The sequence below is a fragment of the Onychostruthus taczanowskii genome, unplaced genomic scaffold (genome assembly GCF_017590055.1).
Source record: "Onychostruthus taczanowskii isolate IOZ18803 unplaced genomic scaffold, ASM1759005v1 scaffold9, whole genome shotgun sequence".
NCBI classification, from domain to species: Eukaryota; Metazoa; Chordata; class Aves; order Passeriformes; family Passeridae; genus Onychostruthus; species Onychostruthus taczanowskii.
Window position 1 is genome coordinate 12086357 of NW_024506993.1, and position 23935 is coordinate 12110291.

The 23935-nt window shown below is 46.3% G+C and overlaps 2 protein-coding genes and 1 long non-coding RNA gene across 5 annotated transcripts in view; all 3 read right to left on the bottom strand.

Annotated features, from left to right (window-relative positions):
- FLNB (filamin B) overlaps positions 1-6790 on the bottom strand; it is an 88508-nt gene extending 81718 nt beyond the window's left edge. For 2 of the 3 annotated variants that reach the window (XM_041425484.1, XM_041425481.1), the window contains exons 1-2: positions 6772-6789; positions 3838-3913 (exon numbers count right to left, since the gene is read on the bottom strand). The gene's annotated coding sequence lies outside the window, so the exon portion shown is untranslated. Of the gene's footprint in view, positions 1-3837; positions 3914-6771 lie in introns of all 3 variants that reach the window. The other variant, XM_041425483.1, reaches the window with a different exon arrangement.
- Positions 6791-14344: 7554 nt separating this feature from the next.
- LOC121347183 lies at positions 14345-19494 on the bottom strand. The gene is made up of 2 exons (XR_005954195.1): positions 17734-19494; positions 14345-17664 (listed from the first exon to the last, which is right to left on the bottom strand). It is a non-coding gene; the product is annotated as an uncharacterized LOC121347183 (long non-coding RNA).
- Positions 19495-19539: 45 nt separating this feature from the next.
- Positions 19540-23935, bottom strand: part of LOC121347181 (sarcolemma associated protein) — an 88555-nt gene continuing 84159 nt past the window's right edge. Inside the window, exon 24 of the mRNA XM_041425611.1 lies at positions 19540-21005. The gene's annotated coding sequence lies outside the window, so the exon portion shown is untranslated. The remainder of the gene's footprint in view (positions 21006-23935) is intronic.

The following is a 23935-nucleotide window of genomic DNA, read 5'->3' on the forward strand; positions in this document are numbered from 1 at the left end:
TTTTATTATAAGAGAAAGAACATGAGATTTTTATGAGTGATTTTACAAATTAGTTTCTCAAATTGTTTGCAGCAGCACAAGAAATGTTGCAGTCATTAAAGTTCATAGAAAGTATCAAATGCTCCATCACCGCAAAGCTCTTCCTTGTGCAACAGAAACAAAGCAAAGTCGCCCCTGGCATGTTTAGACCTCTGACTCAGAAATGCTGCTCATCACCTCTCCACCATAGTGTACAGCAACTCATCCTGCCCTTGTGCACATTGCTAGAATGAGCACAGAGCTGAACCAGCACAAACCCAGCTACAAACATGATTTTAAAAACAAACAACTAATTATTTCCATTCACCTCATTTAATTTGGGCTCATGCAGAAATGGTGTTCATCCAATAGTCCAAAATATGTCACGTATTAGGAGCTAAAGAGTCCAACCCAATGAATGAGTCATCACCCAGTGGATGAAATCCCATATCTTCATGGCTGCTCATAAATAAGACAAGCTCAACTTTATAGTAAATCATAAGTAAACAATGAACAATATGAAAATCAGACTCAGCTGTGTTATAACTGCATGGGCACAGTGCCCACACAGAAATGAAAAGCGAATGTGATACCATCATTGTTTGGCTTTGGAGACTATATTTGGGACTGAGACTCTGAAGAGGGGTTTTGATGCATGTAGCAGAGCAGTCGGACATCCAGGCCTTTGAGGCCACTGCAGATGCCTGTTTGCAATAAATAACACATTATCCTGGCCATTAGCACTTCTGAACCTCAGATTCCAGTGGGCAGATTTTCTTAAGTTATTGTCTGGTATCTTCTCGCAACAGCCCAAAATCTCCGGGCAGCGCTCTCGTGTTCTTGCAGCCTGCTCCTTCTTCAGTGCTCTCTCCTAGAGGGAAATGAAGAGCAGCAAAAAGCTGTTGCTTCACCCTGAGATGAGGATCGGTACGTCCTGTGCATCCCTCATAACCATATCCTGAGTGCAGGGCTGGATTCACAGAGCTGGCTGGAGTTTTTGATTTAATAACTATTTGAACCAGTGTTGTGAGAGAAGGCAGGAAACAACAGAAATTGTTGATCAACCTCTACCTTGTTATAAAATTAAGAGCATATAAAACACAGTATTGAAATAACTGGAAGCCTGACCACACTGCAGATAGCCCAGCAGAAGGGCCAGGCAAGAGGAGGTATGTTGACAGCATTGAGAAAGACTCTGGCACATGGTTATGAAGGGATCCTTCTGCAGCAGGAGCAGCTGAAGCCACCTCCAATTCTGAGCTCCATTGTGACCCCTGGGCCCTGCCCACAAGCAGCTCGTGGGGCTGCAGCCAGTTTTGCAGGAGCATTTACTCCAATAAAAAATATCTTTCTGCTCCTGAGAAAGAGAAGTGTTTTGCTGTCTTATCAAAGACTCTGGGAAATGTCATATAATTTCCTATTTGTATTCAGGTTAATGGTGCCAGTGGGATACAAAGAAGATCACAGGAAGCAAATCCTTGAATTTTAGGGAAATTCAGGATGTAATTGAATGAGCTAGAGGGTAGACAAGGTTGACAATCTCAAAGGATATTCTTTTTTCATTATACTGACACTGTGCAGGTAATCATTAATTGGCAGAGCTGCTATTGCCTGAAGAAAGTGCTCCAGGGATAGGTGCCTGACAGAGGAGCCAGCTTTGAAGTCTTCCAGGTTTGCATGGGCTTTCTGGTACACTCTGAAGTGGAGATGTCCTGCTGCTCCCTCACTGTAGCCTTCTCCTCTCAAACACAGTAGAGCAGCTCAGGCTGCCTTTCAGAGAGCAGCGAGGCCAAGACAGTAGCTGTCTGGCTATAGGAAGGGAAGAGACCAAAGCAGCTTTTCCATGAGAGAGCAAAGCTCCAGCCTCTGCCAAAGTACACAAGGACACAGACCGCCTTGTGGCTGTCCCTGCAGAACAGGGGCAGGGGCAGATGAGGATATCCGTTCTACAGTGATGTGTCCAGACATGGGGGAGGGCTTTGAGATGTGTCACAAGAATTCAAACCCAGAAGAGGCCCAAGCCTGGTCACAGGCACTTGGTCCATCCCAAGGGATGCAGGGTCTCATGCGGGGGAATGGAGCCTGGCTCCCTTCCTCCTTCCTGCCCCGACATGACTGCATTTCTCTAAAAGGCTGAGAACAGTTGTGCCCTCTCAAGATTCCATAGATGATTTACAAGTCCTCTCATGAGACCTGCAAAGAGCTCCTCTGGCTCCCTGCCTTCCTGATGGTCCTTAACCCAAGTGGCTCTGGCAGTCAGAGCAGGCTGGGCAGTACCACAGCCTCAGCTCAGGCTTTTCCCAAAAAAGATGCTCTGACTGGGGAACCTGTTTCATTTTCTCAACCCTTGGTACAGTTGTAACAGGCCAAAGCACGGATAATATCCAACCAGAGATGTGACTGTACAAGCCCAGATCACTACTTCCTGTCCAAGCAGAGATTCTCTGTATATATTCTCTTTTTAACATTGGAAAATTATTGTACTTTAATAAAGTTCTGTAAATGGATGAATAATTTCCACAAGGAAAGAATGTTAAACTTGCATTGGCACAACGTTACTTCTAATCAAGTGATCTTCATAATTCTCCAGAACAAGCAAAACTTCATATTTTCCATACGTAACCGTCTTTGTCACCCAAAGTACTTTGTATTCAATAAAAATACCAGCTTTCATTAAAGAAAAAAACCCTTTTGGTGTGCAGTTTTTCTGGCATTGCACATCTCTGGTTCACTCACTCAACATGTTTAGAATTAAATCACAAAACCTTAACTCACCCTCTAATGATCTGTTTGTTTCCAGATTCTTATTCCCACAATATGTTTGCTGACAGCAGTTGGGCTCTTTGACAAAAGTCAAGAAATTTTTCCCAACAATGTATATTTGCTTGGTTCTGGTGAATTACAGGGGAAGGGTGCAGGCTGTACAAGCTGTCACCAGTAACGTGACTGTAAGACCAAGTGTAATTTATTTAGTACAAACTAAATGTTTATACTAATTATTCTTTGTTCCGAACATTATCACTTCAACATTGAGCTTTTTATGAAGCGAGTTGTGAGAAAGGTTGAGCCCTGTTTTGAAAGGATTTTTAAATTTAGCATCACTATGACTTGGAGCCAAAACCCTGATGCATACAGTTCTCAGGAGAATGATGGCAAAAATCTGCTTCCCTTGGTTTCAGGCTCTTCTAAACTGTTCTTTTTGACTTTGAAGTATGTGTTAGAACTGAATAAGAGCAAACCAATTATTGAAAGGATATGTTGTTTCAAAATAAATCCAAAATCTTACACTCCAAATAATGTTCAATGTGGTACTTTGATATAATTGCTCCTTATCCCTTTCTCCCACCCTTAAAATAATCCCTTCAAATTCATATTGATTTCACAAAGCACTTTGACCTCAACAGAAACAAAACAGACTGGGATGAAATCTGGTCCTACCAGTATTCTTCAGCCTTTCTCACTTGCCCACTGATGGATGGGGTCTGGAAGGTGTCCCCACCTTGGTGTCCACATACAGCTGCATTTCAAGCGACAGTGGCAAGCAGCCCTTTAATAAACCAGTGGCACCAGTTTGTTGAACTGGTGATAAAGCTAAACTAAGTCTGTGATACCTGGAGAGCCCAGCATATTGTATCTTTAAAAAGTCAAATGCAAGTTACTCTGTTAGAGCAGTATTGGACTTTGTCAGCAGCATGAATAATCTCGTTCATAAACACATTTGAAAACTGCATCCAGTATGATATTTGCCATTCAGAAAAGACAAAAAGAAGAAGAAGAAGAGCAGCAAGGAGGATGATGTCTAAGGCACAGGAAACCCACCTTTTAATGAAGGGCTTCGGGATCCTGATCTGCTGCTGAGAAGGACAAAGCCAGATGTGGTTGTGAGCTGCAGCACCTGCATGGAGAGAAAAATGTCAGAGGCGAGGGATTTCCACTTCCCAGGGGAAAAGTGACTCATGGCAGAAAGCTACAGCTAAGCAGCCATACACTAGGGAAATATATGCTCAAACAGGAGTAATTTTATCTTGTGAACAGCTAACTGTACCCTTAACTATCTCTTACAGTAGATCCTCCACCTCTCATATGGAAGGAACAATCAATGTCAGATTTTTCTCTAAAACACATGTAATTTAAATAGGAACAGTTGAAGGCAGTTGTCCCATCTCATATACTGTGTACTTCATCCTAGTCCCTGTTTTCTTGGGAGCAATTCATCCTATGAACAATGATGCCAAGCTTTACTCCTAGAAAGCATTAACATCTTATTATTACTTCCATTTTTACAGCAACTAGAATTATCCTTGTTTGCTCATTGAAAAACATTTTAGACACAACAAATGCAATACTTGTGCGTTTATCTGAAGAAAGGAAATCCTTTCTGCAGACTCCCCTTTGGTCCCTGCTGAGCTGCCAACTCCAAAGCCTGCAGAATGCCCAGCAGCATGCAAGGGTGTTTCTGTGGGGTGTGAACTCTCCTACAGATAACAACTTTATGGCACAGGCATTGTTCTTTACCAGTACCCTGTTTTCACAGGTATTTAATGAATAAGCTTTCAACTGCAAAAACACAGGCTGGGATCAAGAAGGCAAATGACCTTTGTGCTTGTGATTGTATGTTCAAGCAGTTACTCTTATTTTCCTCATTAACATATAGGAATTCCTTTTATGTTAACGCACTTTATTTAATTCTAACAGGCTTTTTGTTGTATTTAAAAAATCTAAAGGGAAACAGAAAAAAAAAAGTCCCATTGTTCTCCCACATGTTTGTTTTCACTACAACTACTAAGAGGAAAAGCCCTTTACAAAAACAGGATACAGCAGACTTCTCTACGCTGTGCACCCCCCACCACACACTCAAACACTCTGGGCATGACTGCAGTGGTAATCGAGAGTCCACAGAAAGTCATCAGTGATTGAAAAACATCAATGGGAGTTTTATTATCCACTTGAATGAGAGTAGTATCAAGTCGTTGCTGAATAAATCTCACCAGCCTGGGCAGGTTCTGCTCCCCTCAGAAAAATTACCACCTGCCTTAGGACGTTTTTTCTGTGACATTAATTACAGATAGAGGGGCAGATTCCACCATTGTGGAAAGGTGTTAAGTCAATGACAAAAGCCATATCATACAGCATCACTTCCCAGCAGTCCTAAGAGACAAATCACCAGGGAACCATGTCACCTACATCAGGTACTGCCTGGCCCCAAGAGATGCTCCAGATCCCCCATGGATTTTACTGAGCAGCCACAGGCTGTCTCTGGGGTGCCCTCAGGAGTGGGGCTCCCCACTGCATTTCTACTAATGACTTTTTAGAGCTCCTTTCTTAATGTATCCCACGGCTTCCTTTCCCCCCTCTTCGATCATTGCTTCCCCTGAGGAAGTTTTGTCCAGTCAGCAGAGGGGTTCCTGGCTGTGCCAGCAGCCCTCAGGAAAGGCCAGAGCTGAGGCAGGGGAACTTGTAAGCTGCACTCACTGCAAAGCACATTCCTGTGGGTTGTTGTTAAGAAGATAATAAAAATTGCTGTTTTCTTTCTTTCCACACGTTAGCATTTGGAAGAGTTCATGCTTCCAAAGAATAACACTGACTTGTTCTCTGTGATACAGAATAATAAATCAAATGCAATTACCAGGAGACCTGCATTTCTGTAATCAAGAGCATCATCTCTGGCCATAAGGTACCTTGGGGGAATCAAGTTCTAGCGACTGGGAGGCCAGTAAAGAGCAATTTGGGCTTTTCTGACTGAAATGTGGTGATTGCACTTCCATTCGCCTGGGCAGAAACTACCACTGAGCAGCCTGGCAACTTCCTTCAAATACCATCCCAAGAGCATTTCAGTTAAAAAAAAAAGTCTCAAATTTTAGGGAAATATGTCTTCTGTTTTCTTTCTAAGGAAAAACATAAAATACAATAAGAGTTGAGGATATTCTTGCAGTGAAGAGAACAGAATACTGTTTTGGTTTTAGTTTTATAGGATTGTGGTTCTTATTGTTTTTCTTTTAACTATGTTAAAAGAAAGCCTTGTTTCTTCACCAGAAACTATCATGACTTGGTTTAGCCATGCTTTCTGAACAAGATAATTCTATCATGTAAAATTATTACATTACAATGTAAATTATATGAGAAATGTTTATGCAAAATAAACTTTCAGATTACTGACACTTTGTCTTTGAAGAGAGTCTGCCATGGCTCAATAAACTGAAGAGCCAGGGAGACAGCACAATAGGTTATGCCTGATACTGCTTAGAATCAGACCTTTCAGTACAAGGGGGGAAAACCCCAATTTCCATTTATATAAAAATCTTTCATTGTTTAGAAACTGTAAACTGACTGGCTGCTTTTTGCATTTATTGGTAAATCTCTAACCATCATCAGAGGACAGGATTAAATAATGCAACTATCATTCCTTCCTCATCAGAGAGAAATAAACCCTCAGTGTCCTCCCTTGCTGCATGCAAGGAGTTCAACTACAAAACTCTGTTTTCCCAAGATCTCGGTATCTGCTGCCTGGTGTCCCAAAAGGCAAGAAATCACAATTCCCCAGGCAGCGTCGGGACAAGCTCACTTTGAACAACTCTTAATCTGAAAGCAGAACAGGGACACCTATCCGTGCACTCCCTCCATCCCACGGACCTCCCTCTCTGCCATCGCCCTCCGGCCCCAGCCCCGGGTCCCGCACAGTGCCCAGGGCAGGTCCCGCACGGTGCCCGGGGCAGGTCCCGCACGGTGCCCGGCCACGCCGCCCCTCGCACCTACCGTCCGCTGCCGCCCGCCGCCCCACCGCGCCGATGGATGGATGGATGGAACTGCCGGGCTTGGCTGGGAGCTGCTGCTGTCCCAGCAGCGGGAGGTCACCAGGCTGCTAGTCTGATCTTCAGTTCGCTTTCCATCTGAAAAGTTTAACTCCTTCACGCCCTAAAAGGCACAATATCAGCAAATACTGCAGCGCTGTGCTCATCCCTTGCCAGGGACTCTGAGCACGCCCTTGTTTCAGGCTGCTGAAAATAAGGACATGCACCTGAGAAAAATCAGGATATGGGGGCTTGGCATGAGCAGTTTTGCCCTCAGACTTGGGGTGAGTGTGATGCCAAGAAGTCCTCAAAGAGATATTTCTCACAACAACATATGCTCCTAAGCCCTGTACTGAAGTCTTGTGTATTCCCACACATTCCTGTGGCTGCCAAATCCCTGCCGGGGACCCCAGGGGCTTATACTTTGGAAGGGAAGGGGAAAACCTTCCACAGCACTTTTTTCCCTGTCTCACCAGGGAAATTGAAGGGGGTGGAAATTTCTTCTGGCAGAGGAGATACCCAGATCTGAAAGAGCACACTGAGAAGGGGCCCCAGAAAATCCCAGCCCCATTCCTGCTGCCAGGAAACCCCAGCCAGCCTTAGCCTGGCCATGCCCATGCCTGGGCAACCACATTCCTCCTTGCTTTGATCAGAGAGGGGTGATGGGGTTTTGTGGTCCAGCTCAAGATGCCTGTGCAAGAGCATGGGTAAGAAGTTGTCTCTGCTTTGCCCTTGGACTCCACTGAATTTGCAGCTCTCTGCACACCAGCCCTAGGCTCTGCATGTGGTACTACCAAAATGTATAGGACAGAGTAGTGGCAGCCATCAGGAATTCCAGCTGCTGCTTTTTCCAGCAAGATGTTTAGAATGGTTACGTGATGATGTCAACCCTGACCTCCATGTTCCTCTTGCCCTCCTCTGCTGTGTGACTGTTGAGCAATGGAAACACTTTCTGGGTTTAAAGGCACTGAGTCCCGTCCCCAGTTCCTGGCTGTGGGGTCACTCTCACGCTCAGCCACTACACTATTCCTCTGCAGCCTGTTCAGGTCTGGCAGATGGGAAGTTATAGACTCCTGCCCCTCCAAGAAACGAAGCTAAATCTGGCCCTGTGCAAGGCTTCTTCAAGCATCACTTGCTAGGCATAAAATCATGGCTCAGTACAGTGTGATGCCACACACAGGCTGCCCTCTTGCCCAGCTGTGGTGGAAGGCACAGGAAAGGGACACGTGTGAACTTACCATGCTTCTCCAAAGGAGGATGTGCCAGGGCAGGCTGGAGGATGTCACAGGGAAGGCCACACATGGCAGGGACAGGAGCATTTCATGGGGCCAGCAGGAAGGCAGCAGCTCCAAGCTGTGTTGGTGGTTTTATACCCAGGGTGTTGCAATGCCCTGTGGGCACAGTGCTCCCTGGCCCAGGTGCACTGGCACTCACTGTGCTGAGCCCAGCTGCTCCCCAGCCCTGCTCAGCCTCTGTGTCCTTTCTGGTGCACCAGCCCATGCATCCAGAGGAACCCACATGGGTTCTCTTTACTGGCGACAAAGTGCTCACAGCAAACAACCAACACACGGCTCCTGTGACCCACGGCTCTGATGCCAGCATGTCCCACTCTGCACCCTGTGGCTGAGCTTCACTTGTGAACTGCCCAGGCACAGGCTTTGCTGAGACCCTTAAGTAAATCCAATGCATTTTAGCCCAGTATAAATAACATGATCCTCAGCCAGTCCCTCCAGAGGGGGTGCACCTGGCAGAATCTCTTCCTATGCCAAAGGTGATTCCCAAAGGACTACCAGTGCATACTACAGCCAGACCCCTTCAGCTCCCAGGCACTGTGAGCTATGCAAAAGTTGACTTTTGTCCACAATAATAGGAGCGTGAGTGAGGGAGAGGAAGGGGAGAGGTGCCCCCTTGCCTTTTTTCTGCAGACCAGACGGCTGTGACTGCAGTGGCATGGGGAATCTCTGAGGCTGCACCACTGATGGGGCATGAGATGGCGGCTGACACATAATCTCCATGCAGACACCCTTATCAAGGGGCTGCAGCAGCTTTTCATTCAACCCTGAGATCAGCAAAAAACCAACATTTAAGATCACTTTCCAAACCTTTCTCTGGAGGGGGGACAGCTTTGGGGCTTTTGATTTCAGGTACGAAAAATGTAATTATGGATAATGATGCCTCTTGCTGTAACCCAAACAAAAAACCTTTCTGTATTTCATGGCTGGTCCCTGTGCCCTAAAGTAAAATAGGGTTTCTGCTTTCATTACAAAACATATTTGTATTTCAACCTGTAAGGCCTTCTCATCTGGGAGCTGTCTAGTGGCGAGCAGTCTCTCCTGCATCTGGTGTTACTTAGCCAGTAATTTTTCTTCTGTGTTGCCTGGGGGCCAAAAGTACTCCCCAAAAGGCAAAACATGGGTTAAAATTGTTTAGAGAACAAAATTCTGTTAGGATGTTTTATTGGAGTCCAGGGAAATTACTTCTAAAATACATACACATAATATTAGCAGCAATAATAGAGTTTTTAAAAGTTCACTGTAAAAGTAATGATGTTTCAGATAGGAGCCAGCATTTCAAACCCATCTGTATGGAGATGACATCAGACACACTGCTTATGTTTCCACTTTCGGTGGTGTGAAAGAAAATATGTTGCTATATGTACTTACCTTTAGCGGGTGTGTTTGCTCAACTTGGACAGTTTGGTTGGGTAACTGCTTGAACTCAGAAAGCTTCACTTTCACAGAAAGCAAAAACTGGGCTTTTTTCATTTACAGGCTTCTCAGCTTGTATCAAAACCACCCTCTCAATCCTCATTGGGTTCTGCCACTATGACACTTAAATCCACTATTCTATGTAAATTATGATACGGTGACAAATTAATCTAGGACATAGTAAATACAAGACCTGTCACAGGAGACATCTCACAGTTTTACACTGCAGATGTTTAGGCTCACCTGGTTGACATCAACCTTCCATCTTCCCTGACAGTTCAGTGAGGGGTGGCAGTGCCAGGGTGGGCACTGTGGAGCTGTGCTGGTGACCCTGCCCTGCCCCTGGGGCAAGGCAGCTTCAGCACTCCAGCCACAGCCTGGCTGAAAATAGAGAGGGTGGCTTTTTCCACGTGCATCCCTTGTGAGCAGGAGCCAGGTCTCATTTCTCACTGATCAGGAGCCCAGTGTGCTGTGGGCACTTGTGGGGACAGCTCAAGGAGGTGCAGTCCCCACTGCTTTGGATCCTGGGATGCACTGGGTCCCAGCACAATATGCATTGCTTTGAATGAAGGATATTTGCCACTGATGGCATTTTCTGCTGGGAATGGGAACTTCTGAGCACTGTTTCTGCTGCAGAAAGATGCCATCACCCACAGTGCAGAGACAGGCAGTGAGGAGGGGATCTGCTGGCATGCACACTCTAAAGCCAGTCTGAGATTTCCACATCATCTTAAAGCAAGGATAAAATATCTAAGTGATAAGAACAGAACAATGAAATCTGAATAAACAGCACTAATGGATGTTTCCTAATTCCTTAAGCTCCCTCCTATGTTTATAAATGAAAGAGACACATCCAGACATTTCTAGTATGAGATCTCATTTCTTTTTAAATTAAAAATGCCCTTCTCACAGAAATGGCCACCTAAAGCATTCATCTTTTTATTAAAAATACATCTTTTGATTAAAAAAGTACACTGGGATTTCATTCTTATTCCAAGTCTATGCTTTTTTTTTTTTTTTTTTTTTTAATGTGGGTACAAGCATTTTTCTAAACTTAAAGAAACCCTTCTCAGAGGGGGGTGGAGATATGAAATATTTTTAAGATGTAGTTTGCTTTGATTTCCATAGAATTTCATTGCAGTGCTAGAAAGCTGCAGAAAATAATCCCAGTGAGAGGAATAACCAAGAGCCAGGTTATTCCTAAGGCTCCAAGACCCTTTCAAGTTGGTCTGAAAACCTCATTGTTAATCAAAATAATTGCATGAGAACCAATCAGGAAATCCTGAAACATTCAGAATGAAACCTTGTCATTACAAATTCACCATCATGGCTAAAAAACAGATTATCTCTGTCAAAAGCTGTGGGAAAGTTTGCTTTGTAGCAGTAGGGGCAGAAGTAAATATTTGCCCAATCTGTTTTGTTTATCCTAAAAACATATATACATGTACAGAGTTTCAATTAAACGCTATTTTCTTTCTCCCCATGTGTACATCATTTGAACTGCCCATGTGAGGAGCTTTTCAAGCATCTCTCCCAGGAGTCAGGGAGATGGCTCCGTGCCAGCGCCTTACTCAGACCATTACGCCATGGCAGGGCAGGTCGGATTGCTTTGAATTTTAAGCCTCACTTCTTTGGTCGCACCTCTGAGTCCATTTAAACATAGCTGGCCCCTTGCTGTAACTTAAAGCAATCTAAAGCAGATGCACAAAGTGCCACTGAAAACACCCACAGACGTGTTGGTTTTGCTGGTAAATGCCACAGCTTCCCAAGGCTGGTGATCACGGGGAGCAGGTGCAGGAGGAAGGGGTTCAGGTGTGAGCGGGGTCTGTTTCAGCAACATGCAGATTCCCCACGTTACTGTATTTAAAACACTTAAGAAATCATATGTTTTCTTGAGGAAGAGTGGTGCTGGGGATGTCTGAGCTGGAAAAGCTTGAGGGGACACCGGGACAGACCAAGAGTTCAAAACAGCTGTTTTACTGCTCTGTGGGTGTCATGAGCCCCTCCTGTACTCACCCCAGAACCCTCCATGCTGACATCGCTTTTGCAGGGACACAGTCAGAGATACAGATGCAAAAGGTCTCCAGTCTGGGCTGTCCTTTGCAACAGCTGCTTGCAAAATTAGTTTCAAAACACTTTGTTTTTGAAAATGAGGTCCACACTTATAAACATGCCATTTAAAAATGCAGTTATAAAAAAAAGGGCAAAGAATTAAAGGAAAAAAATTACAGCCAGTGGTTGAACCCTCTGAATCCTTTTCCCTTTGGAAGAGTGTTCAAACAGGTGAACAGGGAAGAAAAACAATGGCTGGAGAAAAAACAAATGGTCACCACATTTCAAAACACCTGCTGGAAGTGACTGCCACAAAAAATCATTCAGAACATTTTGGAAAATACCTGAATGATGCCCATAATCTACTGCTGCTGCAGAGGGGGCTGGAGACCTCCAGGCACTGCACACTGGGACCCCACTGGAGCATCCACTGGCATGTTGATCCCACTGGCATCACATGAAAGTGCAACAATCCTCTGTGAGGTATTAAGATAATTTCAAAATCTCTTTTTGCATGAAACAACTCACAGGAAAACAAAAGTATGGCTTATTTTGTCCAGATTTAGTAAGCCTTAGATCTTTATCTTCTCAGGGGATCAGAGTCCTGGTGCTTCTCCCACCCAAGTAATCGGGAATGCTGCCACAGACTCCAGACAGTAACCAGACCTTATCCTACAGGCCTCCCTGTCAAGCTGACACCTCTTCATTTCCCAGCACCTATGGTAGCAATAGATTTACCAGTGCTGGACAGTCTCCAGGGAGAGCAGTGGGACAGACAGCAGCCTCCTGCGGCTGCACAGGCAGGCGGTGACGATCAGTCACGATGGCTGCAGGTCCCTTCATGCTCAGCCCCCAGACTTGCTGCTAAACAAACCTGTGCCAGGATCCCTGTGGTGGAGGATGAGCTGAAGGGGGCACCTGGATGCCCTCAGCCCCCAGGCCTGAACCTGTGGTTGGGGCTTGTCTTCCCCAGCCATGGGTCAGCAGTGCAGGTGAGAGATGTGTCCTAGGAATGAAAAATCTGGCATTTTGGCCCTGCTCTCCCTCCAGGTCCTGGCAGTGCAGTGAGAGGCTGTCTCACCCCAGAGTGCTGCAGCCAGGACTATACACAAGTTTGCACATGAACATCACCAGTTCCACATGAGGAAGACAACTGGTTTGACACAATGCTCTATTTCAGAGCAAGAACTGGTTGCAGTTACACGCTGGTCCCCTGCATAGCTGGATTTAATTTTCAGCCCGTTTCTGTCAGATGAAGCAACAAACCTTTGTAACATCATGGAAACAGACACATCCTGTGTGCATCCCCTACCAGGACCATCATTTCTGGTGTCGTGAGGTTGTCCTGCGCAGGGCCAGGAGCTGGACTCACTGAGTGTCTTCCAAGTTATGATATTCTCCAATCCTATGACCAGGAGCACTTCCAGCCACCCACTCTGCTGTGCTGCAGCACCTCACTGCCATCACAGTCACCAGCAGTGACCATCAAGGCCCAATGACAGCTCTGACTGGCTGTTTGTGCCTCCACATACACGGACATGGGTCTGCCCCAGTGAACGGGCAGAGCAGGCACTGCTGCCAACCAGGCAGCTCTGTATTCCAGCCCTCGGGAAAAACGGAGAAACCCAAAGGAAGTCAAGGACACCTTAGGAGAGGAACAGAAAACAATGGGGAGCTATGCTGTGAGGGAAAGAGGCCAAGGAGCGGCATTACAGATGAATAACATGTGCAGTGTAATTAATCTAGATTAGTTTTATTTTATAGCATTAGCAGCCCGCAGCAGGCGGTGATCGGGTCCCGCGGGTTCCCAGCCTTCGCAGCGCCGGGCCGATCGCTGGGAGAGCTCCAGGCCGAGCATCAGCGCAGGAAGCGCTGCCGGTGACTCACCGGCTGCATGCTTGCTTGGACACTAATGAACTAATTCCGGCACTCCGGCCCTTTCCACGGCCCCCTTCCATTAATCTTCGGGTTAAAAAGTGCAGCAGTCGCTCAAGAGGGAAATTCCCACAGAGCAGAAGGATTTGTGGCGGGAGCCCCCTGTGCTGACCTCCTTGGCAGCCTCGCAGGGCCGAGAGCCCGGCTCCTGCTCCGGGCTCGGGAGCCGCGGGGATTTACGGCTCCGCCGCCGCCCCGGGAGGCTGCAGCGCCGGCCGGGCCGCGGCTCGGGATGCGGCTCCTTCTTCGGGCGCGAAATGCTGAAGCAGGATCTCGTCCTGCTGCCGGGGCAGCTCACAAACACATCTTTGTTCCCGTAAAATATTCCCCTTGGCATTTTGGGGCAGATTCCAACTTCTGCAATAGCAAGTTGCCCATCTGAAGTGCTTAGAGCCACCCTCACCTCCCTCCCAGCCTCCCCCCACACTCAAAATCTGGAGAGTTGGGGTTTTGCTTTCCCTAGATTACAAATTGCCACATGCTGTCCCATTACCAACAGGCTCTACTCCTAAAGGGCCCACGTACCAGTTGTGAGTAATAGAGATTTCCCAGCTTCAAAGAAACAAAGCACAGTTAAAAATTGTTTCTTAAAACTCCTGAGACTGAAGAGCTGCACAATGCCACAAACAGCAGGAGAGCAGGGGATGGTGGAGACAGGCTCTCTGTGAACAGAATTTGATCCGTGCTTCCCTTTTCATCCAGGACAGTCTGTATTTAACATTGTATCATCATGTGGAAAACACCTAAATAATTCCAGGGATGGCAGAGACCTGCAACCACAGACTTGGGGAATGGGACAACCAGTGCAACTGGGGACTGGGGGTCCAGTTACCACACAGCTACTTTACTCCATCCTTTATCTTTATTTTATATTTGTATTTCTTCAATATAATAGAATACAACTTATTTTACATAATGTATACAAACTATATCACAGTGCTTTACAGAGCAAAGCATGAATTACATGGTGAAAACCGGGAGAAAAGTGATACGGTCCTCTGCCAAGCCCCTTCTTTTCTCCCTGTTCCAGGAGACCTCCCAGGACACCCGAAATCTAGTGGGAATCTCCCACCTGACTAATTCCTGGCCCCAGGGTGAATTTGACTCATCACCACTGTGCTCTCCTCTCTCTGGAGCACTGGCAGGGCTGGTATCCCAAAGAGTTGTCACATTTAACCTCCTTATTCTTATCTTCTTTTTCTCACAAGACAAGCAGCCGCTCTTTCTTTTGAGCAACATAATTACTCTGAAAGTAATTACTGGAAACTGAGGGAAACCCCCCCATCATTCTTTTCTCCCAGGATAAGCTATTTTTCCAGAGCACATGGATGGCCCCAGATAAACCACTGAGTTTGGCAATGCTGTTTGCTGCACTTATGAAAGCAGTACATCCATCACAACTCCACAGTACCAGAGCCAGGGTGGGATGCAGACCTGGCTCCTCCAACAGACTCATTGCAGCTGCTTTATGAATACAGAAAACAGAAAGCACTCACCACTGGTGTTACAGGATACTGCAAATGACATTGGATTGATGGCTGCCAGGTCTCTGAGACGTAGGAAAGAGAGTACTCACTATGGGAAATGGGAAGGTTTTGGAAGCTGAGAGAGAGTGGGATCGTGGACAACAGGAGCTGAGGGTCACACACACAACAGAGAAATGGCAAGGACAGACAGAGGGAGAATGACCTTAATGCCAGATGAAAAGCTTTCAGATGGATCCCCAAAGGGATCCCTGCAGGAATCCTGAACACAACACGCACTCCTGTGAACGCATACACGTGTAGAAACAAAAGGAAAGTACTGGACACGGCTTCCCTCGGGCCCTGGGCTACTGCAGAACACCACATTGTGAAACAGGGCACTGTTTTAACACATACTTTTAATGAGTAATAAGAATAATAAACCACCCATTTTCCATTCTCTAACCTAATGGAATAAATGTAGAAATTCCCAGCATTTGTACAACAATGTCATGTCCAGAATGCTCAGGATCTCTTTCTGCAGCAGTAAAATGGAACACACCCATGGCAGAGCTGATGACAATGGGCAGAAAAAGAGCAAAGGCAGACACGTAGGAGTAAGTTTCCCTACAACACTTAAAATAGAAACATAGGTTAAAAATACATTTGATGAGTAGGAAAAAGTGAACAAGAAACCAAAGTTTTCCTAACTTCAGAGTCCAGTTCCTCTCCTAATCCCTTTTATTCCAGATCCACATCAATGAATCAGAATTTGACCTAAAAGCTTTGCAGCAGGAGAATTAGCCAAATGCTTGAATAAAATGTTGCTTATAAAAATCTATTTCCTTTTCTTAACAGCAAATTTTCCAACTGGGAAAAGAGTTTGAGGCCCACATGCTTTCTAAGTTTGGAGAATTAGACACTTCTCTCTTAAATCCCATATCTCATAATCTGGAAAAGATACAACTTTACACATCAAACTATTTTCCAGGAGAAACTCAGCAGGATATTTCCTTAAGCAGGAGGATTTCTCTACATCTAAATGATTCTTGAACAACCTCTTCATTTCTGACCACACATCCTGTAGTCATTGAAACACTTTGAGTGTGATGGGACTCTGCTGGCCCTGGTGGCTGTTTGGCATTCCAGAACTTCCTCCTGACCAGGACCTGGTGCATCTCCTGGGTCTCTCCTGGGCCCAGTGGCCAAGGGACAAACCTACCTTGGCTTCACTAAAAGGTCAAGTGCTACTCTGAGGTCACTCCAGTAGAAAAAATAAATACCCCAGACTCTGCCCACATAACTGCACTTACCAACAAAGTCCTAATACAACCTGACCAAAAAAACCCCACGTCCCTTTCACTTTCATAATTCATTGATATTATTTAGTTATAATCTCTGGAGCAGAGCAGCCATGGCTTGTTGAGCACACATGAATGAATCCTGTGCAGTGACCTCGCTCACAAAATAAACACATTGCCAGATCACACTGGCACAGGCAGGTGACCCACAGCTTACAAAGCTTTCAAGAACTAAGACTGAGGGGATAGAACTGGGTCCTACCTGACTAATTTTGCTCTTAATCACTGGAGGTACACAAGCTTTTATCTCTACTGATAAAGTTTGGGCATGATGCACAAGTGATAAAGATGGGAACTGTAATCTCAAACAGTAAAATAACAAAATGTTTATTAAATGAGTACTGGCTGGTGCATGTGAAGCTTCTTTTCCAGAGAAGGATATGACTATGATTAAAAACCATTTAAAGTCTAAATAGCACTTTGGTTACTATATTAAGGTCCTATTTTTTAGTCCATCAATCATCACTCTTGGCTCCGCTTTGAGCTGCAACCATTTTTCAGACCATGGAAAGGAGGTTGTATCTTCCCTACAAGCAAGCAGAAGACCATCAAGTTTAACTAACGATGGAAGCTTTGCCTGTGGGAAATATAATAATTTAAGTTTCCATATTGGTGGCACAACTGGAATATCTAAGTAATGGTGTGAGTGTTTTCTTGGACTAGTTTTAAGATTACTTAAAAGGAAACACTTTGAAGTTCTGGCAAAAATCAGAACTGGTAACTGGTGGTTTTATATCCTGCTGGGCCTTTCAGAAGCCATGGGCATACATTTAGAACAGCAATTAGGTCAAGCTTTTCTGTTGTTCCCAAGAAATGTAAAACCATTTTTTGAGAATTCTTCCTTCCCAAGAGAGAAAAAGGAGGCAGCTCTCCCTGCATCGCTGCTGACGTGCAGAGGGTGGCTTTACACAAAGCTCTGCAAGTGCAGCAGTGTGTGCTCCACTCTACCCAGAGCACACAACAAACCTGGGCAGCTGCAGCGAGCCCCTCCCTGGGCTGTGCACACACACAGCCTCCTCCTGCTTGTCCTGCTTCCCCTCTGCTCCAGCCACGGGAAAGTGTCCTGCAGGCTCCTCCAGGCAGCTTCCCTGCACCTCTGCCTGCGCCTTCTGTTCCAGCAGGAACACAGGGCCATGGTTCCAGGCAAGATGACAACACAGGCCTTCCCAAACTCCCCAGCACTGATGGCACTCTATTAAACTGCTTTTCCTGCCTGCCATATCCCACTCCCTCCACAGAGCAGTTAAAGACACATACGGCAAACTTCATCCACAAGTTATTTTGGTGGGTGAACAAGAGCTAAAGGGCAAGACACAATAAAAAGATAAATATCAAGAACCTAGCATGGCACCAGTTATCTTAGATTTGTCTCTTTGCTTTAGATAAAAAGGGGCAAAATATCAGGAACCTAGCATGGCACCAGTTATCTTAGATTTGTCTCTTTGCTTTACCCCCCTTGCTTTAATTGCATCGGTATTTTTTAATGAAATATTTATCACGTCTTACCAATAAAAACATTACTCATTTTTTTTTTTGCAGCAGAATACGTGGCACCGCAAAGCATAATTTCCTAGGATCTCATGCTCATGGCATGCTAAGTCACACTGATTCCTGTTCTAGGTGTGCAAATAGAGATGTGTCAAGTTTTGAGGGACACAGAGGATCCTAATAAATACACCCATGAAACAGCTGTTCCTCAGAAAGTGCTATAAGTAGACATAAGGAGTACTGAGATACTCTGGAAAAAATAAATTGTATCCTAAGGCAGTGATGCTTCAAACATGTGCTGAAGCCCATAAAAATAAGTTAAAGGCTGTGTTGACAGACAGGATGAAGGAAAAATCTGTTTCTGGGATTAGTAGTTACAAAAGGTCTTCCAGATCCTGGAGTAATCATAGGATGAAATTTCCAGATGGCTCACCAGGATCATAGTAAGACGAGGCAAGAAACATGCATCCCTAAAGTTACCAGGCACAGCAAATCTTCTGGATAAATGGTATCTCAAGGATACTCTTGAGAATCGTCACATGAAGGTGGCACCCAAAATCATCTCCAAATGAGGATCAGCTTGTCCCAAACTGGTCCAAATCTCCTCACCTTTCTGGAAGCAGGAGGAGTGAAAACTGCTTCTTGCTCTGCATGTGAGCCAGGCCGCCAGCCCTTGGTCCTGGCAGAGCCCCACCAGTGGGAGCACTCTGAGGATTGTTTGGGGCACTGCTGTAATGTGGCTCCAGTGAGGAACTGGTGTATGTTTGTGAGATGCCCCAAACCATCTCACTTCTGCCAGCTGGGTTCATCTGCTTTTATAAAGCTGCTGCTTTGAGAGGAGGGTGAAGACACTTGGTAAGTTCAAAACACAAAGTGCCATCCGGGAGTTACTGCTGGAACGCCAGAACACCTTCAGATGTGATCTTCATCAGGTTTAAGTGTGAAACTCGGGCATTAGAGCAACTGAAACCTGGCACGAGCCATGCAAAGCAAGCTGCTGAGCTCCCCCAAACTGCCTGGAGCCTTTGGCAGGGCCGGCCCGGGTGCTGCGGGTCCAGGAGCGCTCGCCCCGCTCCAGCCGGGCAGCGCCAGCGGGAAAAGGAAACTGCCAGAGGACAGAAACCAGGAGTCTGACCCAAGGGTTTGCTGAGCCAGCCTGGCTTAAAGCCAAGGAAAAGTGGCAACAGCTACTAGACAAGGAAGGCTGGGGAAATGCTGTTCTGCCCTGGTGCAATGCAACATTTGCCTTCATTCACGGAGGAAAGAATTCAGAGGACAGAAGGTTCTCTAGTTTAGGTGCCATTGGGCCATGGCACCTTCCAGTGTCCAACAGCACCTAACCCCAGCCTTTCCCATGACACGAGGCCAAGTTTGAAAGCAAACTCACTGGAAACAATCACTAATGCTTGCTAAACACTTGTTAATTTTTAAACAAACAAATAAAGCCAACTCAAAGAACTTTCAGCCTGCTGTCCCTGCCTGACCAGCACAGATGTAGTCACTTCCTGACAGCAAGAAGAGGCACAGAGACGTGTTCCTGCAGCAAGGCAGGTGCTAGGAAATGGGGAGCTTTTGTCTACTTCCCTCATGCTAATCCACTACAGGAGTAATTCTGTTCACTGAATATGACACAGAAAATCCAAGTGAGGAGAAACCAGGGTTTTCTCTCTCTGGGAAGCAGATCCATGCAGCTGGCACAGAGGTGGAGCCTGCCATCTGGGAAGCAGATCCATGCATTGCTGCACACGTGCAGCTGGCACAGAGGTGGAGCCTGCCAATCTGCACCCTTCCCTTTGGAGAGAGTGATTTCCCATTCAGGTACAAACCAGATGCAGGAACCCAGCCAGGCCAGTGCTCTTGGCTGCTCACAGAACATCTTCAAGGGCTGAATGACAAGCTGTGGAGCAGATGTTCACCCCTGGCAGCGACTCAGCCACACTGTGCTGTATGGCTTTGCTTTTTCAGCTCTGGCCAAAAAGGATGCACATTTCCCCATGCTGTGTGATGGAGAAGAGGCTGAACCTGGCTGTGGTGGTATTTTCTAACAGACATCAGCAAACTCCCCCAGTAGGAAACTGAGTGCTTTACTGACAGCTCAGCAATGCCCTGAACACCATCCCCTGGATGACTGACACTGAATCCAGGAACAAGGCAGCCCTTACCATCACTGGATGGGTCAGGCACCACTTACAAAAGGCTTTTGGAGAAGGGCAAAAGCAGATTTCTGGAGAAGCTGAAAGGGGACAAAAAAACCAGCTCTGCTGCTCTTCACACTCCCCAGCAGGCTGCAAGCACCACTTTTCAAATAGTTTAAAAGGAAAAAAAGTGATTAATTTTTGCTAATGCATGACAGCTTGAGCTGGAGTAAAGTAAGATTCACAGAATTTATCTGAGTCAGGATACAGCACCTTTCTTAAATATACACACTTGAAGGTGAATCACACTTGTCTCATCAGGACACTTCCTAAATTTGCTCTCCCGTAACTGTTTAGGGTTCCCGTTCTGCAATAGAAGATGATGTCACTGTTTACTTAAATAAAGGCAACAGTGCTCAGATCAGATCTAGGAAACCAGTCTCTTTCCTCTTAAAGTTATCAACCACGTCTACTTTCTTTCAAGGTTGGGGAGTGTAAGAAGTGGCCAGGGCATAAATAAAAGCACAGACAAAAAAAGGTGCAAAAATGACCCAAATCACATACTTGACACAGATTTCTTTTGTTCTTAGAAAACTGGCCACGTTAAAAGTGAAGTAGCTCTCATTGCTCTCACTCTGTCCACAGCAGGGAGATTAAACTTCTGCACAGGAGAGTTGCAACTGAAAAATATTGTCATTACACTGAGCACAAATAGGTTTCTCTTGAACATTGAGCATGCACGTGGCCTCCCCTCTCCCCCCAGCTTACATTTTATGAGATTTTTGACAGTCAGAGAAAACTCTCCTTCCATATGTTCAGGATGTTACGATTTCAACCTCTTTGCAGCAGGAAAATAAAGTCATCTTCTTTGCAGTGCCACAGCACTGAGCACACACAGAGCACTGAAACAGTAACGCATGAACTGATCTCTGCCATTGCGGGAAACTGCAGGGATCCGGAGCAGGTCTTGTTCCTGTCATGTCTGCAGATGCTCTGTTAAGGACTCCAGGGACATAGAGCAATTACTAGGGTTTGTTTCTGCTTTCCAGGAGCAGTTCTGTTTAGGAGAGAATAGAAAGGGATTATTTTCACCTTATAGTTTGGACTTACAGGGTGTGAACTGAATTTTTCTTCCCACAGAGAGACATCATGAACAACTCTTCCAACGCCCTGTAACGGGGCTGTTCCTTCTCAGCAGTGCCCAAAAGCCCAAGGGCTAACGAGGGTGACAGGCAGGGCCCAATTAGCAGCACAGGCATAGGGACAGTTGCCTTTAGGGCCACACACTGAGTCTAAAGGGTTTTTTCCTTTTGTTTTGGGGGCTTTGTTGGTTTGTGGGTTTTTTTGCTTTAAGGCTAGAAAGTTGACATCTGCTTCTGGTAAAATTAACAAACTATTTTATTTGTCAGTAATTGTAGATTGAAGCAGTACTGAGAACTGCATTGTCTGGGTCTGCAGCATCTTAGGAAGTATCAATGAAGCATTTTCCACTGGCATGTGTATAGAGAAAACAACATTTAAGTGAAGATAATTTTTTCCATATAGATTATGTACATTGTTATACACAAGTGAGAATTAGACAAAACAAAACTAGAACAAAGATTCTTTTAAGTTTTAAAAGGATCTTTGTCTCTCAGCCATAGGGATGGCTCAAGCCAAGCTCCATGGATGAGGCAACAAATGAGGCAACAGATGCATCAAAGGCATCTCACTCGTAGTACACAGTTTAGCCAAGGCAACACAGACCAGGGGATGTGCTGGCATCACTATCCTTGCTAGAGCAGAAAAGATGTTCCCAGCTCTTACCTTCTCCTGATGCAGCCAGGCTCAGGTGCACCCTCCACTGTGCCCTACACAAGTGCAGGCACTTGGGCCTCTGTGAAACACCGGGGCTCTGCCAGCCCTGCAGTGGCACTGTGCCCCCATGGCAGCGTACCCAGCTGCATTCTGCAGTGTGGTCTCCACCAAATCCCATCCTACCATGCTTCCTGCAGCTGCCACTGCCCAGACCAAAGACTTTGCTTCCTGGACACCTTAGTGACCAGAATGGTCTCCAGTTACAATCCCCTGGCAGCTGTTTTGTTGTTCACCTGCTCAATGCTGCAAACACAGCTCCAGGTCACCTCCCTGTTGCAATAGGCAGGAGAAATCATCTGCATTCGGGGCAAGGGAAGCCCATGGCTCTGGGACCTGGCTCTTATGGTGGAAGGTGCCCTGCAGGGGTGACAGGAAGCCTCGGGTCACAGCAGACCCACGGGTCAGTGCCAGGAAGGGGATAAGAATGGAGCAGGCTTCCCACGAGGTTCAGGCATAGGGCAGGAAGGCAGACATTGTCTGTGAGGCCCCTCTCCTGCCCAGTGTGTTAAACATTGAACAGCACCTTCCCTCTCACTGCCCCCAGGGTCACAGGGCAGCTCTCCCTGCCCGGGCTGGGGCTCTCCACCGCCACGCCGGCTCAGGGAGGCAGGCAGCAGACACCAGCAGAGGATGGGCATGCTCTTTCAAGGCTGGAAGAGTACTTTTCCCCCTCTGTGGTAAAACCCAGGAACATCCTTCCCTGACCCATTTGACCCTTCCCTTCCTGACGTGCCCCCTACCCCATGCCTCTCCCTTGCATTGTGTGGGAACATTCCCCAACATACGCTGTTTTCCCCTCACTTCCTTCCTCTCAAGACACCTGGACCTTCCTCCTGCAGGCTGCTGCCACCCCTCATGCTGATACAGGCCAGGTCAGGCTTCCCAGGCCACTGGTTTATAGTCCAGGAAACCGAAACAGCCTAAGAGCCAGCTCGGGGCTGCTGGGGTGACGTGCTCAGAGACACCACAGCCACCAGGGCTTTTGTGCTCTGAGGATGACAAATAATTTATTTCAGCAAAACCACCCTGACATACTTGAGGAAAAACAGAAGCAGCAACTACCAGCAAGGACACCCCCAAGAAGGCTGTAGGGGAAGTATCTTCCACCACAAAACATGTTTTGAAATGTATTTGAAATTTGTGATTTGAGTCTCAAGCTGTTAGTAGAAGATCCTTTCTTAAACGAGTCAGTTTTGCATGCATTAAGCAATGCAGCACAGAAACAAAAGAAAAAATCTACTCCAGCTTCAATGCCAGTTTAAAAGTTATTGGGAGACAGCCAATATATTTGGGGAAGGTTTTTAAAAACCCTCTTTCAAACTAAGATGCCTCATCAGAGATCTGTGCACACAGTACACATCACAAATGGAAACTCCAACTTCACCCTTCTAACACACTGAATTTTAAAAACTTAAAATACCATGATCTACATCTCTATCCTGTTAAAAATGCATTGAGGAGCACAAAGTTCATCCCACTAAAACAGAAAGTATGGATAAGTGGAGTTCCTTGCTCTGCTACACCCGCTTGTTCCTGCTCCATGAGCATTTGATTCAGGAATCCATGCAAACACAGCTTGGCTGGTGCATTCAATGTGCACTGTAAAGCAGAAACTGATCACAGAGTAGTCTGAGTTGGAAGGGATCCACATGGATCATCGAGTCTATCTCCTGAAGGACCCACACAGGGATCAAACCCACAACACCTTGGTGTAACTAGCACCTGCTCTGACCCTGACCTGTCCCAGAATCATTGCACAGTTGGACTGAAAGGGACCTTAAAGACCATTCCATTTCAGGGACAGGGACACCTGCCATTGGAGTAGGCCGCTCACAGCCCCATCCAGCCTGGCCTTGGATACTTCCAGGGATGGGACATCCACAGCTTCTCTGGACAACCTGTGCTAAGGCCTCACCACCCTCACAGGGAAGAATTTATTCCCAATATCCAGCCTCAGTTAACAAGACGCTGGAGTCCAGCCGAAAGCCAAGGCCACGGGGCAGAGCGGGGCACACGGAGGTGCAAAGGCAGGCCCTGCTGGGCTCGCACAGCCTCCTCAGTGGCACAGCCAGCTCTGGGCTCAGCTCTCCCACTCTGGGCACTGGCAGGCACCGAGGCAGGTGTCATCAG